Below are 18,917 nucleotides of genomic sequence, written 5' to 3'. Positions count from 1 at the left end.
GATGAGGTTGGATCTTGTCTTTCTGGTGGGCAGGTCCACGTCTGGTGGTGTGTTTTGGGGTGTCTGTGGCCTTATTATGATTTTAGGCAGCCTCTCTGCTAATGGATGGGGCTGTGTTCCTGTCTTGCTAGTTGTTTGGCATAGGGTGTCCAGCACTGTAGCTTGCTGGTCGTTGAGTGAAGCTGGGTCTTGATGTTGAGATGGAGATCTCTGAGAGATTTTCGCCGTTTGGTATTACGTCGAGCTGGGAGGTCTCTTGTGGACCAGTGTCCTGAAGTTGGCTCTCCCACCTCAGAGGCACAGCCCTGATGCCTGGCTGGAGCACCAAGAGCCTTTCATCCACACGGCTCAGAATAAAAGGGAGAAAAAATAGAAAGAAAGAAAGAAAGAGGATAAAATAAAATAAAATAAAGCTATTATAATAAAAAATAAGAAAAAAATTATTAAGAATAAATTTATTAAGAAAAATTTTTTTTTAAATTTTTAAATATAGATTTATTAGTTTTTTATAATAAAAAATAGGAAAAAAAATTATTAAGAAAAAAACGTAATTTTTTAAAATAAAAAATATGAAAAAACTTATTAAAAAATTTTTTTTTAATTTTTAAAAATAGAAAATAAGGAGAAAATGATTAAGAAAACATTTATTAGGGAAAAAAATTTTTAAGTAAAAAAAAAAATAAAATAAAATAAAACGGATGGACCTAACCCTAGGACTAACGGTGATAGCAAAGCTATACAAACAAAATCTCACCCATAAACATACACATATACACTCACAAAAAAAGGAAAAGGGGAAAAATTAATATATCCTGCTCCCAAAGTCCACCTCCTGAATTTGGGATGATTCGTTGTCTACTCAGGTATTCAACAGTTGCAAGCACATCAAGTTGTTTGTGGAGCTTTAATCCGCTGCTTCTGGGGCTGCTGGGAGAAATTTCCCTTTCTCTTCTTTGTTCGTACAGCTCCCGGGGTTCAGCTTTGGATTTGGACCCGCCTCTGCATGTAGGTCGCCTGAGGGCGTCTGTTCCCTGCCCAGACAGAACGGGGTTAAAGGAGCAGCTGCTTCGGGGGCTCTGGCTCACTCAGGCCGGGGGGAGGGAGGGGTACGGAGGAGGCGGGGTGAGCCTGCGGCGGCAGAAGCCGGCCTGACGTTGCAGCAGCCTGAGGCGTGCCGCGCGTTCTCCCTGGGAAGTTGTCTCCGGATCACAGGAGCCTGGCTGTGGCGGGCTGCACTGGCTCCCGGGAGGGGCGGTGTGGAGAGTGACCTTTGGTCGCACACGGACTTCTTGGTGGCAGCGGCAGCTGCCTTAGCGTCTCATGTCCATCTCTGGGGTCCGCGCTGATAACCGCGGCTCGCGCCCGTCTCTGGAGCTCGTTTAGGCGGTGCTGTGAATCCCCTCTCCTCGCGCACCGGGAAACAAAGAGGCAAGAAAAAGTCTCTTGCCTATTCGGCAGCTGCAGACTTTTTCCCGGACTCCATCCCGGCTAGCTGTGGCGCACTAACCCCTTCAGGCTGTGTTCACGCCGCCAACCCCAGTCCTCTCCCTGCGATCCGACCGAAGCCCGAGCCTCAGCTCCCAGCCCCCGCCCGCCCCGGTGGGTGAGCAGACAAGCCTCTCGGGCTGGTGAGTGCTGCTCGGCGCCGAGCCTCCGTGCGGGAATCTCTCCACTTTTCCCTCTGCGCCCCTGTTGCTGTGGGATCCGCGCTGATAGCCACGGCTCGCGCCCGTCTCTGGAGCTCGTTTAGGCGGCGCTCTGAATCCCCTCTCCTCGCGCACCGCGAAACAAAGAGGCAACAAAAAGTCTCTTGCCTCTTCGGCAGCTGCAGACTTTTTCCCGGCCTCCTTCCCGGCTAGCTGTGGCGCACTAGCCCCTTCAGACCGTGTTCACGCCGCCAACCCCAGTTCTCTCCCTGTGATCCGACTGAAGCCCGAGCCTCAGCTCCCAGCCCCCGGCCGTCCCGTTGGGTGAGCAGACAAGCCTCTCGGGCTGGTGAATGCTGGTCGGCGCCGAGCCTCTGTGCGGGAATCTCTCCGCTTTGCCCTCTGCACCCCTGTGGCTGCGCTCTCCTCTGTGGCTCTGAAGCTTCCCTCCTCTGCCACCCGCAGTCTCCGCCCGCGAAGGGGCTTCCTAATGTGTGGAAACCTTTCCTCCTTCACAGTTCCCTCCCACTCGTGCAGGTCCTGTCCCTATTCTTTTGTCTCTGTTATTTCTTTTTTCTTTTGCCCTACCCAAGTACGTGGGGATTTTCTTGCCTTTTGGGAGGTCTGACATCTTCTGCCAGCGTTCAGTGGGTGTTCTGTAGGAGCAGTTCCACGTGTAGATGTATTTCTACTGTATCTGTGGGAAAGAAGGTGATCTCTGCGTCTTACTCTTCCGCCATCTTACCGACTTCAGCCTGCCCTATTCTGTTTGTTTGAAGGGAGTCAGTAAGTCCAGTCCAGCCTCAAGGGGGATGGATTACATGCGAAGGTAGACACCTGCAGGCAGGAATCATTGAGGTCCATCTTGAGGCTGCCCACCAAAGAGATGAAAGCCTGAGATGTAGATTTGGTAGAAGTAGAAAAAAAAGATCTACAGTGAAGAAAGTATTGATGAACTTTGGAATGATAGCCCTAAATTTTAACCATGGCTCTGTGTCTAACTCAAGATATGATCTTGAGAGAACTAACTTATCTTCTTTAGGCCATAGATTTCCCATTTGTGAAGTGAGGTGTTGAGCTCAATTATACCTACGGTTTCATTATTATTTGGTATTATTTCCTTTTATCCTTTGCGTATGATTGAATTTTAGGAGCCAAGGGATCTGATTGGTATAAGGATCATCAGTGCTGCAGATGACTTAAGTAGATTGAAAACTATGAGGAGGCTACTGGATTTGACAATTAGCCATTAGGGAATTTTTTGAGAGACTTTTCAGTGAGAGGAGGAGACAGATCTGGACTGTAAGTAATTAGAGGTTGAAGTGGCTGTGATGTAACAGAGCCAACATTTATGTGCTAAGATGAGAATTTTGGCAGTGAAATGAAAAAGACACCTCTTCGTATGTTTTTGAGTGTATGTACGTGTTTTTTTTTAAAGCATTAGAGACTTTTATATATTTCTGAGAAAGACAGAGACCAGGGATAAAAGGGAGCCTCAGCCTTATTCACCTTTGTAACTTAGGTGCTTTGTGCAGTGCCTGGAGCAAAGCAAATGCAGGGCAAGGGTCTGATGGATGGATGAAAGCAGCTTTTCCTTCTCCCATCATCAGAGGCAGAGCTATACGGCTAAGAGCAGGCACTAGATTGAAACTACTTGGACTGAAGCCTGGATCCCACACATTTTAGTTTGGTGACAAGTATTTGAGCAAGTTCGTTAAGGTTTTTGTGGCTCAGCTTTTCCATGTGTAAAATGGGTATAATTCCAGACTGAACAAGAAATAAACGAAGAAAAAACAAAGACAAAACAAAAACATATATACTGTTTATAATAGGACATGAGACATGCTAAGAGCTTGATGTATGTTAACCTTTATTATTAACTAGTTTTATTTAGGAAAAAATATTTTCAGTCATTTTCTCTTTGACCTAATCAACTCTAATTTCTCATCATCTGGAACCTTAATCATTGGTTTATTCTGTTACAATTTAGTGAAGCAGACATTTATTGACCTACTATTAGATGCCAAGCCTTGTGCTAGTTGATGTGAACATAAAAATGAATAAAATATGATCTTGTACTTTTGGGCCTTATTGTCCAGGAGGAGATACACCTATGTGAACAAATGAGAGTAGTAAAGTATTCTTGACCTTGTGATAGAAATGTGAATAGACATTTTTGGGAATTTGTCAGGAAAACGTTTGCAGAATAAAAAATTGTGAATATTATAGAAGTAGGGTTTATTTTGTGATGGAAGAGATTAATGGATGTATTATCAATATTGACAATTAGCTCTGTTTACAGAGCTCATGCTTGAATCTTTACTTTTACAATAGTAAAAATCCTTACTTTTACAATATTGTAAAAATACTTTTACAATAGAGCCAGCAGGCAAAATATTTTGCAAGGCTAAGTTTCAGTGTACAATAAGAAGGTTAGGACAACTTGTGCAAAATCCCTCTGAAATATTCAGAATGTAGTCTTGGTATTTAGGTACAACTGTCTTATATGAATAACTTTTAAATAAGGAAAAGAATGTGACTATCCTATCACTTTTTGTGAATGACAGTAAAAACAGTTAATTAGAGTCTTTTCTATGGGAGGCTTTGTTTTGCCTCCCTACCACTTGAGGTTCTAAAAGTTAAGGACATGTAACAAACAAACAAGCCTCACTGAGTGTTATGGTAAATAGCACTTTTGGGATACTGAGATAATTTATGTACATCATTCATTGAACACAGGGGTTTTATAGATTATTATTAGTTGCCAAATTCATAGAACCAGAGTGATATCATTGCCCTTAAGTGTTGATAATTTTTTGAGGGAGAACATGTGAAAACCATTTGCCTAGCAAGAAGGAACAGTGAGAACACTTCAAATAGCAAAATAAACAAAAACTGAGAAATGTCCTTATTGTGTTACTTTTATAATTTTTCTCACTCTAAACAGTAGGTTAACATCATCAGCACCATTATAGATTTTATTAACATGAAAAGGCCTGCATATCTCAAAGCTTTAGCACTAAGGAATTACCAGCTTTTTAGTATGTAAAGCATAAATTTATTTCACTTGAGTGCTATTATACTTCATCTATTTATCCAAATTTAGTGTATTTCCTTCAAAGATAAATCCTTTCCCCCCACAAGATTTTGTTGCTGGTTAAATTAATATAACTTACTGTCCAACTCTCATTAAATCACTATTGTCCAATTGCACAAAGTTACGTTTTTAATTTAAAATGATTAATTGCTCACCAGAGAACATGTGCACTTCATAACAATCAATTAAACTATTTTAGACTCATGTAACAAACTATTTTAGAACATGACAGAAAATGTAAAATAAATGTCTTCTCACTGTGCTCTAATTGAACGTTCTGAACAGAGTTTTCACAAGCTGGGGCATTTTCTTGTGCTTCTTTGTTTACTATTGATTTGTTCTATAGTAGTATTTATTGCATGTCGCATGTCATAGGGTCCCTTGATTCTCTGTGTTAAAAATAATGGTATTTGAATCATGAAATTTTAAGCATGTTTTATCAGAACCTGAGGGAGGTGAAATAAGTTGAGATACTATCAACAAAACTACTATGTTACCTCAGCCAAAAGAAAAAGAATACAGTACATTCTGATTGAATTCAGGGCTCGTTTCTGAAAGTGACAAAGATTTATAGTTTCTTTTCTGTCAGTCCTGCTTAGTCCCCATGGTACTAGATCTTTCTTGAAGTACATAAGAAAGGGTTAGTGCTAATGGCAAGATATTTTCTATGAAGGTGTATTTTAAAGGTAGATTTGGGAAATGTTAGCAAAGCAACTCTGATTTTTTGAAACCATGATGAATTATGACTACCAAGTATAGGTCTTGATTAATAGTCATAAAATAGATCTTACATTTTCTTTGTTTTGTCAAAATACCTGCTAAGATCTTGTGTTAACTGCTGCGACCACAGAGATTCCTCGGAAACCTTGATAACATTTCAAGGCTTTAAACTTCAATTCAAGAATATTAAATCACGGACAAATGAAACTTCTAAATTCTATTACCTCAGTAGATTTATAGACTATGTGCATTTAGTATTGAAATCTATAGACATCATCTTATTCATTGTAAAGAGCAAATCTGTAGATCCTGTACTGATGAGAAAATAATGACAACCTTTAATTTCAAAAAGTAGATGATGTTACACAAACATTTTAGTTAAGAATTTAGACTTTACTCTTAAAAGATTAAGTGGCTTCTCAGAAAAATATGGGTGTATTAGCGGCATCACAATCTGTCTTGGCCTAGGGACATTTTTTGGGCTGTGCTCAGTTTGGGTCATAAGACTTCTATTATTTATCTTTGTATTTATAAATCAGATTTTCTGTTGTGCGATAGCTACTGTTCTATCGTCTGGCTAATTCCTTTCTAAATTAAGTATTCGAAAACGTTTGTTACCATAATCAAGTATTCAACAAATATCCTTGTGTATCAGTAATTTATAAGGATAATTATTACTGCTGGGGAGCTTCTGTCCCACATTCTACTTCCCATTTTATTTATTTATTAAACAAAAGACTTGAACTCAGTCATGTGAAAACATTGATGAAATATACAGAAATAAATGAAAAGGTATTGCACCAAATCTTAATCTTTGTGGTTTGAAAAAGCACTGTACTGTAATATGTCTGATACATAATTTTTAAACATCTTTCTTTCATAGCTTTTCAATAATTTTTTGTTCAATACATCTAAACTAATTTCAACTATAGTTTCGGTCTCCATACAAATAGTATAAAATCAAAAAAGTCAACTGCAATAGAGAAGTTAATAAAATTTCTCATTATTAGGTTAGAGTATTCATGGCCAGAATTTTTATCTGGCAGTATGGTCAAGCTTTGGTGTGGTGGTCATTTATGTTTTGTTATTATTAAGCTGTAGTAGTATTTTTTTAAAAAAATGGTGATAGTTTATTTAAAATAGCAATGATCCACATCAAAAATTGTAAAAAAGAGTTGAACCAAAAAAGCCTGCTTTCTTTTTTTTTTTTTTTTTTTTTGTAAAAATATTAATGTTCCAAGAATCAGTGAATTCTCTGGACAAAACTGCTTAGTACAAAAATGTGTGGAATCAAGAATTTGAACTGTACCCTTTAGCTCCTTGTAAACAGATGTTACCCCCAACTGTATTTTACATTTTCTTCAGTTTCTCTAAGACATTTGTAAATGCATCCCAGTACTAAAGTGTGTATAGGGGAAGGATGCAGAGAGCTTAGGGAAGTGTACAGCAATATCTCCTCCTCACTTGGCTTAAGGGATTTAAAAGTCTGTGTATACACACTACTATATCTAAAATAGATAAACAACAAGGACCTACTGTATAGCACAGGGAACTATATTCAATGTCATGTAGTAACCTATAATGGAAAAGACTCAAAAGAATAGATACATATGTGTGTGTGTGTGTGTCTAAAACTGAATCACTTTGCTGTACACCTGAAACTAACACAACATTGTAAATCAACTGTACTTCAGTTAAAAAAAAGAAAATTAAATTTATTGTGTGGTTTGGGGTTGGAGTTACTACTTTCTACCTTACTATTATAGTCCTTCTTTATCTTTATCATTTTAAAAAGCTTTATTTTGGCAGAAAAATATATTACTAATAGAGTATTCATTAAAAAAAACTAGTTGATTTTTAATGTTCAATGCATTGCATTTCTCCTCTTAAAAAAAAAAGGCTTGAAGAAGATGATTTTGAGAGATTTCCTTAGTTCTGACATGCCATAATTACCCAAATATGGACTTTGTACTTTTTACATATATTAAACTATTTTAGTTAATTTCTCCATAAAATGTCTTGAGTCACATGTTTCATTTTTATTTCCTTATACATTTTCTTGGAGAATAGAACATAAAATAATAATTACTTCATTTGGAATAAAATCTCCCAAGGCCAATAAAATGTTGATCTCTGTCAGAGTAATTTTTATAGTTATCTAGGATTAACTCTGTGCTAAAAGGATTAATGCTACATTTCTTTCCAGATAATTTTGTATATTCTGGTTAATTTTAAGATACATACGCTCACATTGAGATACATGTTTGCATAAAACCATCTACATTGATAGCAGGGTGATTCTTTGCATTCGTAGCTGGACCACTGTAAGTCAACAAAGCAAAAGAGAAAGAAAAAAAAGAGGGAAACATAGGGGGTCATGTCTGAGAGGAGCTAATGAATGCTTTTGGTATAATGATACCTGAAATATATTTTTTAATGTTCCTTAGAATTCAAAGAAACTTTTCCATTACAGTAACTGTTTTAATCCCTGGGAACACTGATGTTCTCCAGACTGCCCATCACATTTCTTTTTGCTTCTGCTATATATCTTCATTTCTGAATCTTTAAAAAAATTAAGGAATCCAGTGTGGGGCTATTTGACTCTTCTCTGTTTGAGATAAAGAGAATCATTGTAGTATCTGTGTCTTGGATTTGGATGATGAAGATGTTTTATAGTGGATGTTTACTGGCAGTATTCAGCAAATTTCCCCTTATCTATTAATTTATAATAATACATCCGTTTCTATCTAAAATTTTTAAATGTGCCTGTGTGTGCACATATGTATATGTTTTATTTATAGTCATATGAAATAATAAAATAATTATTTCAGGTAATATTTCCACAGTGAAAAAAAAGAATGTATAGATACATTGTAAAAAGAGCTCATTTTTTCTATAGCATTTGTCACATAGGAATTACTCAATGTATTTTTGTTGTTTGATTGGTTAACATTTGTTGCTGTATTTCAGCTGAACTAACAAAGGTTTTCCTTTTTTTCTTTTTAACATCTTTATTGGAGTATAATTGCTTTAGAATGGTGTGTTAGTTTCTGCTTTATAACAAAGTGAATCAGCTATACATATACATATATCCCCATATCTCCTCCTTCTTGCATCTCCCTCCCACCCTCCCTATCCCACCCCTCTAGGTGGTCACAAAGCACCGAGCTGATCTCCCTGTGCTATGGAGATGCTTCCCACTAGCTATCTATTTTATATTTGGTAGTGTATATATGTCCATGCCACTCTCTCTCTTCTTCCAGCTAAACCTTCCCTCTCCCCGTGTCCTCATATCCATTCTCTTTGTCTGCGTCTTTATTCCTGTCATGCCCCTAGGTTCTTCAGAACCATTTTTTTTTTTTTTTAGATTCCATATATATGTGTTAGCATATGGTATTTGTTTTTCTCTTTCTGACTTACTTCGCTCTGTATGACAGACTCTAGGTCCATCCACCTCACTACAAATAACTCAATTTCGTTTCTTTTCATGGCTGAGTAATATTCCATTGTATATATGTGCCATATCTTCTTTATCTATTCCTCTGTCAATGGACACTTAGGTTGCTTCCATGTCCTGGCTATTGTAAATAGTGCTGCAGTGAACATTGTGGTGCATGACTCTTTTTGAATTATGGTTTTCTCAGGGTATATTCCCAGGAGTGGGATTGCTGGGTTGTATGGTAGTTCTATTTTAGTTTTTTAAGGAACTTCCATACTGTTCTCCATAGTGGCTATATCAGTTTACATTCCCATTAATCTCCAAAATTTACAAGCAGCTCATGCAGCTCAATATCAAAAAAACAAGCAGCCCAATCCAAAAATGGGAAGAAAACCTAAATAGACATTTCTCCAAAGAAGATATACAGATTGCCAATAAACACATGAAAGGATGCTCAGTATCACTAATCATTAGAGAAATGCAAATCAAAACTACAATGAGGTATCACCTCACACCAGTCAGAATGGCCATCATCAAAAAATCTACAAACAATAAATCCTGGAAACGGTGTGGAGAAAAGGGAACCCTTTTTCCTTTTTTTTTTTGATATTAGTTATTAGCAAATTAACTCTAGGCAAAATTGTCAAAGAGATGCCTCTTTGACATCTTGATTCCCAAACTTCTTTTGTGTTTTGACACCAGGCTCCCAATCAGATCCACATTTTTCTTTGTATTAGAAGAAAATTAACATTAATAAGCCACAAATCCCTCAGTATAAATCAACTACCCATGCTAGAAAACTTCCGTATTTATAAAAGGACCTTATGAGAGGATATTTAAAATAAACTTAACACATAAGCTTTATAAACTAAACACAGGTGGAATACACACACATGGACAAATGCACACCCTGGTGGAAGAACGGATATTCAAAAATATTTGGTTATATTACCTACCTGTCTTCCTATAGAGTTCCTTGGTGAGAAATACATTAGGACCATAAGGCATTCCTCAATTCTGTAAAAATATAAAATGTAGGGTGCCATTCTTTCTGCTGACTGATAGGAGTGATTCTTAAAGGGAGCTATTTTTTGGAAATTTTTAAGAAATATCTTTTATTTTAAGTAAATATTAAAAAGTTAAGGAAATTAGAGAAGATTTAAATCAGAAACTATTTTTTGAGCCCACCACTGGGGAAAACACCATGGTGCATAAGTCTTGATTAAGATAATAAAGGAATTTTGAGGGGTAAAAATACAGTGTAAATTCACTGGAAACATGTACATCAAAGGTGAAATCACCGTATAGTGTTTACATGATTTTTTAAATATTTGAGATCCATATTAATATTGTTCCCAATGATATAATTTCTCCTTTTTTAAAGTTAGCATTGTTGTTACAGTCTAAGGATGCATTATGATTTAATTTTAAATCATAATGAATTACTCTAGAAGGCATTAACTTATCCCCTGAACAGTTTATAATGGTCAAAACTGATATTTTATAAATAATTATACAATTAAACTATGCTTAACACACCTCTAGTAATATACTGGCTGTGATAATGAACATTTATTCCAAACAGCCAGAATCTGAAACAATATAATTGTCAGTGATCTAATTAATAAACAGTAGTAAGTTCAGTGATGAGATTTAATCAAAGAATTTCATGCACTTCTTCATCTGACTAAAATGACTTGGTGATCGCAAAGTTTTCTTTGTACAATTACAAAGAATAGCAATAAAAAGGCAAAGAAGAGAAAAAAAGGTAGGATGATGCTTTGTAGATAGTGTGTACTGATTAACGATGACACTTTGTAGACCTTGGCTTTCTCAACTTCCTCAGGTGTAGTGAGGGAGCTTAGAGGAAGATGGGCTTTGGAGTTACCCAACTCCAACAGGTGAACAAGACCCACCAGAAACGTACATGTTCTTCATGTGGGCAAAACTGATGCAGTTTGTTAGAATAAAAAAAGCCACTCATGACAAGATTATGAAAAGCCACTAAATATAATTAATCTGTTGAGATGTTTATGTTAGGAATAATTGGAATTTTATATATTAATTAGGTTCCTTTATCAAGACCATGGGGAAGTTTGAGAGTATATTTATCTGTGTTTTATTTTTTTCTTCCAGTTTTATTGAGATATTATTGACATACAGCACTGTATAAGTTTAAGGTGTACAGCATAATGATTTGACTTATATATTATAAACATCACGAAAATATTGCCATAACAAACTTAGGGAACATCTATCTCCTTATACAGGTACAAAATTTAAAACAAAAGAAAAAAATTTTTCCTTGCAGAACTCTTGAGAGTTCTCTTGAGAACTCTTAGGATTTACTCTGTTAATAACTTTCATAGAAACCATACAACAGTGTTAATTATATTGATTGTACATTATATCGCTAGTATTTATTTATCTTATAAACTGGAAGTTTGTACCTCTTGACCACCTTTGTCACTACACAAAGATACTACATTATTATTACCTATATTCTCCACTCTGTACATTTCATCCTTGTAACTCATTTATTTTGTAACTAGAAAAACCAGTTATTAAAGTATACATTTTCATTAAAAGTAAAAAATAAGACTTATCATAAAGAAAAAAAAAAGAAGCCCTTTCAAAAGGCCACTATTTTAATTGACTAAATAATCTTATTGTTTCACAGCGAAAAATAATTATCTCCCTTGTATTTTAACAGTTTTAGGAAAAAAAAGTAAAGGATATAAGCTTTGTGTTTAAACCATGTTATGTTTCATGCATAGCATTAAAAAATTATTGCTATGGTAAATCTTCATAAAAGCAAGACTATGTTTCTTTGGAAATGCAAGTTCCTGAGATATTTCAGGGAACACCTTATTTTTCTGAAAGATAAATTAATGTCTCAAATGCAAGGAGAAATAATCTTTGGGGTGCTTTCAACTATATCTTATTCAGTAATCACAGACATGATAGAAAAAGCAAAACCAGAAAACATAGATATCTCTTGATTCTAAAAAAAAAGATAAAAGAGATTCGTAATTATTCTAACTCACAAAAAATTTAACTCCAAACTTAACACAAATATAGTTACTGTTTTTTTAAAAAATATTTTTAACCTAAAGTTGTTTCCACAGTTTCCATGGTAGGCAGTTATCTGCTATCTGCCATCACTGTGAAATATATTAGAAGAATATTTAAATAAAAGGATAGTTAAAATTGATCCAGATATCATTGTATATAATAATCTGCCAGCTTTGTTGTTTCTGATGGATTTTCCATCACAGTTGATCTGTGTTCCCTTACTTTATTTCTAGCTAGAGCCAAGTAACAATGACACTATATATCTTTTTGTACAATTTGCCAATTTTGGTTATTTTAGAACCTAGGTGCTCCTGAATTGTCCTTGTGAATCACCATTCTACAGAGAAAGGACTGAACAAAGAAATGATTTATGTACTGAAACATCAATGTGATTTTGAAACTACATAACTCAAAGATATTTTTACCAAAGATGGGGAGAAGGGCTTTTTGTAGGGAATCAAAACAATGGTATCTTTAAATAAATAGGAGCCATTAAGCCATTTTAAATGTCTTAATTATTAAGAAAATCAAATTTCATGAGAAAACCTTCTCACAGGCATTTACCTTAAATAATAATCTTTATCAAAGTAATTTTGGATAGCCACTTTTGTACTGCTCTTTTTCAAGTTTCTTTCCTTATGCTTTTTATTTGCATAGTCTCTAGAATGGATTGCTTTTGTCCTAAATTCACTTAAATATAACTTGGAGATAATTGTATAACATATCCTCTTACCTAATGGTAAATAAAAAACAGTCACCCTATAGAATAGTATCTGGCTCAAATCAGTGAGATGATTTCATTGACTTGTCCAGTTTTTGAACACTTTGGAAAGTACGAACACCCAGAGGATGCAGTGTAAACACCTCTAGGTGAGATGTGTATGCCGTTTGTGTGGTTAGGTTTTCATACGTTTTCATATGTCTTAATGGGGCCGTTCCTTTTCAAGAACAAAAGAACAACTTGGTTATTCTTCCCATTAACCAAGACTCTTTTGTTTTGTTTTGTTTTGGTTTTACCAGTTGTCTTAAGTCATTGTATTTGATTGGTTTAATTATCTTTTTACATCAGAAAACGTGTACTATTATTTGTGTGGACATCTTTAGGAGTCATTTGGTGTAATTTTTTTAAATGGCAAGTGTTTGACATTATTATAATTTGAGGTGCCACTTATTTTTACTATTATAAAATCACAAGATACACAGAAGGTACACTGAGAAATAGAAATTGACTATTTGAATGATAACTTTGGATTATGTATTCATATACATTCTCTTGTTGTACTAGGTTACTAAAATCACAAAAATTGTGAGTTGCAATATTTATTGGATAAAAATATGAATGGTATGATAAAAGATTATATGTTATAATTGTAGTTATATGTACATTCATATAAATTATATATTCATACGAATGAATAAATTCATATATTAATAACTATAAAAGTTCTGTTATAAAATTCTCTAATTATGGGAATCTGAACAGGATCTGACTTACATGTTCCTTCTCTAAATACATCCTTTATTAACCTGTATTTAAATACATTAGCCAAACCAGTTTAGTTATTCCTTTTCCACTGAGGTACTACCTTTAAGTGGAAATTTCCACTTAAATTTTTTTTTCTTTTTTTGATATTTTCTTTCCCAAGCTTTTGCTTACTTATCCCCAGACCTAATTGGTGCTTTTTAGTTTTTCCTAATGCTGTTCCACATCAGTTTCTATAGTGATAGGACCGGAAACAAGATGAATGAAACATAAAGATGGTTTCATTCTGATTTCATTTTACTTCCTGTTTGCCATTTTGCCTACCAGTTAAAACCCCAGAGTTGAGGAAATGTTTTTAATGTGAAAATAGGCTTCTTTGCCTTAAGCAGCAATGCCAATATCTCCATCATATACTTGTTTTATAGCTCCTGAAGAATTGATGTGATGATGATCATTATTTCTACTAAATTATATACATTTTACTATAAAGATTAAATATATTTTAGATATATTTTTCTTCCCCATGAAGAAAAATACTTTGACGTCTAAGCAGCTATCTTAAAAGTTAAGTTTTGTAAAGTGACCCATTTCATAATTTGGTAGCTACCTATAAATGCTAATCATCAAAGCATTAATATAAAATGTATTGATACATTGATATTTTTAATCTGTGTCTTGGTGTTATGCTAAACCTCACTATGGTAGCTGTTGATTTTAAAACCATAAATATGTATTTAAATAAACTCCCAGTCAGGCTAAAGTTACAGCAGAAATATTGCATCATATGCTACAACCTTAGAAACTCTCCCTTGACAGTAATGGTCCCTGACTGCCTTTGGGTATTTTAGGCATGATACTCCATAATGGGCCATTAAGGAAGATGTTTAATTTGAGACCTATCCAGGTGCATCCTACTGAGATGAGATAATTTCAAAATGTGTATTTTCTCTCCTGCCTGGTTACTACTGATACACCAACTACAAGGAATGAAATATAGCAAAGTTATCTTTATGAATCACAAAAGACAATGTATTTCTTTCATAATCTCAAGAACAAGGTATTTAAAATATATAGATATCCTATGTCAGGAGGTTCTAAAGGAATTATTTTTAGACCTTGTCCGCTATACATTTAAAAATATTTCCACTATTTTACAGTAATCTCTTTCTTATTAATACTTGTTTAATTCTTATTAATACTTGTTTAATTTAATTTTGAAAAAGAGACTTGTTGAAGTTTTTTAAAAATGTGAATATCAAGGGTTTAAATTCAAATTGTTTATATGAAAGAGATGAATGGGACTGACTAGTCATGATAACTAAACTACAGTGAAACTCTCATATAAGCATCTAGCTCATAAAGAAATTTAGCTTCCCCTGCATTCCTCTTGGTTTTGGAAAGTCTTTAAAGAAATTGTAAGTAGATGTGTATTTTTTTCTTATCTGCCTGAAGAAATTGGAATAGAATGAATTTGACATTACTACCTCATTTCTTGTAGCTTTTCTATCCTAGGCTTTATTTTTAAGTCAGTTTTATTTAGTAACTGTCATTGCTTTCAGAGAAAAAGTGTTAAGACTTTTTCCCCCAATTCAGCCCCCTAAACCCATGCTGTAGCTTGATATGATAATTTGACTTTTAAAGTTTATTGTTCCCAGCTATGGAAATAACTTTTTCACCAGTCTCAACTGTAGTGCTATCTGTAATGATATTTTCTACAATTTTGCTGGAGAAAACGTGGTTATGTTGGTTTTAAATCAAAACCTGCAACTTCACTTGTAAATGAAACTTACAGTAGATATAATATATTGTCATAGTTGTCAATTATGAAGTACCCAGGTGATTTCAGTTATAAAATTGTCAAAAAGGAAGCGACATAATGCAGTACTAGTTTATCCCAATCATACAGCCTCAGCAGATAATAAAAACCCAATAAATATTAGAAACGTTTGAGGTCAGCTTTACTGATCATTTGTTAATTTGATTCTTGAATTTAAAATAAGTGTGATAAAGTCACAAATAATTTTAATACTTTGAAGATATATTTTCTTCTTCTCAGTAACATTCCAAGTAATCTCAGTTCCCTTTTTGGAAAAATTACTAACAGAATTAGTCATGCTGACTGGAATTAAATTGATACATTTTGAAGCTTTTTCAGAATTTCACTTGGGAGATATTTATTTTTTTCCTGATTGCTTTCAACTTTTTATATAATTTAAGAAGCGCTTGCTTGGCTATTAAGAACCTCCGAGATCATCATTTCTGGGCTACTCACCTAATAAAGTCTGTGGGCTTGTCCCTCACTCACCCAAAACAAGCATGAATAAAATGGATCATTGGTGTCTATTCAGATATGCCAGAGATATATGATGCCAGCTAGTAGATTTTCAGAAGTGAAAATAATGAAGGCCTTCTGTTTATGGCATGAATCTCTCAATCTGAAGTTTGTTTGAATATTTCAGTGTATAACGATATCCTAGATCTTCATCTCACTTCATTCAACCCATAATCACTATCATAACTAGCTTAAAGCTCCTTACGTTTATATAAAGTATTTTTTTTTATCACAGACTGCTCTAAGAAAAATACCATAGGCTGGATATCTAAATAAACAACAGAAATTTATTTTTCACAGTTCTGTAGACTGGAATTCCAAGATCAGGGTACCAGCATGGTTGAGTTTTAGAGAGAGCCCACTTCCGGGGTTATAGACAGCTGTCCTCTTGCTGTGAGCTCACATGGTAGAAGGAGCTAGAAAACTCTCTGGGGATTCTTTTCTAAGGTGCTAATCTCATTCATGAGGATTCAGCTCTCCTGACCTAATCACTTCTCAAAGGCCTCACCTACAAATTCCATCACATTGGGATTTGTATTCAACATATGAATCCTTGGGGAGGGACAAGCACAATCCATGGGTCTAGACTGTTTAGGTGCAAATCTGGGCTCTTTATTTTCAGCCATGTGACCTCAGCAGGCTCTTTTAACTTCTTGTTCCTGTAGTTTCCTCATTGGCCAGTTAGGAATAATAATAGCCCCTTCCTTTGGAGATGTTATAGGATTAACAATAATGTTTATATTTAAAATCAATTAAATTATTTAATATGTGGGAAGCTCTTACAACAGTGCCTGATAGTAAGGGCTCAATGAATGTTAGCTGTTGTTATGAAGAAGACTATATTTTGCCTCGTGCTCTAGATTTTGGAATAGATTCACATGCTTCTGTTAGAAATGGAATTATTTACTTTGAAGTAGAAACCTGTTAAATCTGCATGTTTTAACTATAGCTTGCTTGCCTTTCCTAATTTTTACTTCCCTTGGAAACAGAAATTAATCCTTGATTATTATCGTAAATGATGTATTTTAAAGCAATTGTTAATTTTTTGAATATCCTTTTAAATAATGGCTATATTCATTCAAACTTATTTTTCACAACTAATATTGATGATAAAAATTTGAGATTTTATGAGTATTTTCATTTGTGAAGAGCAAAGTATCTATTTTACAAATCATATACATGGAAAGAGTGTGAGATTCAGTTTTTAGTTTTAAGTTATCTCATTTCAAACACAATTATTTCCCAAACTAGTTGCTTTAATGTAATTATTTATAGTTAGCTTAATTTCAGACTCATTGATTTTTATTTCCTATTGAACATATCAATGGAGGAAAATATTGTCTTATCCAAAGTCTGTTGGAAACAAACTCCAATCAGTTGCTTTGTGGGATCTCAGGGAGAAGGTTAACTCAAGGACACTTGGCAAGAAAATGATCCTCAGTAAAACATCAGTCTATTTTATGGTTAAATGATATGTTGCCCTAAAGCTAAAAATAGCATTGTTCATTAAATCCAAATTTGTTCCTAAACATTAATAGACACTTGTTAGATCATAACATTATCTGAAAGACAATTAGATGGGACTTTTACTCTAGAGAACTTCCTTATTAATATTACCTTCTAGATTACTTGTTTTCTAACGTAGCATCAAATTATGATTGAAATATAATTATAAGGCAATATGTGTTTTACTTAGGCAATAAAAAATATTGTTTGTTAACATTTCAGACAATGTGTAGAGATTTAGCATTTCATTGCTTGAAAAGTGTGTTAAGTAATCTTTAAAAAAATTTAATTATATACAAATAGGTCTTTCTTTGCTCTGATCGCTTTGAAACTTGTGGAGAAGATAGTAGGAAAGGAATGAGTGAAAGTTCTAGTGGAAACGTAGTTTTATTTCTGAACTATTCTCCCTACTTCTAATCTGATTTAATTTTTTCCTGTATCTTCTGTTTGCAGTGATTTTTATTTATTTCTGTAATTTGTGCTTTTAAAAATTAAAAAAATAATATTATTTAAATCTTCAAATTTGTAGTTGGAAACTAAGCAAATTGAATTCAAATTCCTTTGTATAGCCCTCAGAACCTTTCCTGTTTTACCCAAATGCATTGTCTATATGATTTTCTCTTGTTCCTTACTTGCCCAGTAAACCTGACATACCAGATAACTTGCAGTTCTGTAATATGCTGTTTCTTTTTCCTGCTCTTAACTTTTTTCATAACAACGCTTAACTTAGAATAATCCTTCTCCAACCACTGTTTAGTGAAATTTCATCTATTCGTATCCTAGCACAAGTATCATTCTCTTCTTGCAGGTCTTCCAGACCTTCCAAGCTATGTTATCTCCTTTATTTTTTTAACTCCCTTCTTTATCATATTTGGATTTAAATTTTATTATTTTTAAGTTTTTGCATTGTCTCTTCTCCTCTTCTTTTCTGTCCCATTATTGTCCTCCTGCTACTCCTTTTCCTCCTCTTCCTTCTTTAATGCAAGAATCATGCCATATATATCTCACACATCTCCTATGACCACAGTTTACATTGTTTGTATTCAGTGATGATCTCTTGGAACACAGTGATGAAAAAAACATGTGGGTTGATCAAATTTAATATTTCTTGAAAATATTAAACAAGATGATGGAGAATTTGTTTTCTACGAATCTCCAAAGGGATCTAGTGCTATTTAAAAAAGAATTCACTGCTCGAACATTCAGCTCCGTATTGTTATCAGACTCCATAGTTAAATACTTTTTAATTGTTATTTAATATAAAGTTCTTTGACTCCATAAATATTGAAAGAAAGGAAAGATCCTTGAACCTAGTTGCAGTGCTTCAGTTTTCAGAGTCAAAATATTGAGAAAGTACATGCCAAACATGTAAAAACAATCAAGATCTAAAAAGACTTAAATGACAAAACATGTAAATACACGAAATGTAGATTAATAAAAATTTGTAAAGTTGATATGGAGTAAAATTTGTAGTTAGCAGAATTTGTAATAAGTGAACATTTAATAGGTGGGGAGATGTAAAACTATTATAAAGAAGATAGTATAGTGTCTTTTCTAGGCTATTATGAGGCGAAAGGTATAATTATAACATGCAATTTAATTTGGGAAAAGATTGAGAG

The sequence above is a fragment of the Eschrichtius robustus genome, chromosome 4 (assembly GCF_028021215.1).
Source record: "Eschrichtius robustus isolate mEscRob2 chromosome 4, mEscRob2.pri, whole genome shotgun sequence".
In the NCBI taxonomy this organism is placed as follows: Eukaryota; Metazoa; Chordata; class Mammalia; order Artiodactyla; family Eschrichtiidae; genus Eschrichtius; species Eschrichtius robustus.
Note: the sequence above shows the minus strand (reverse complement) of the source record.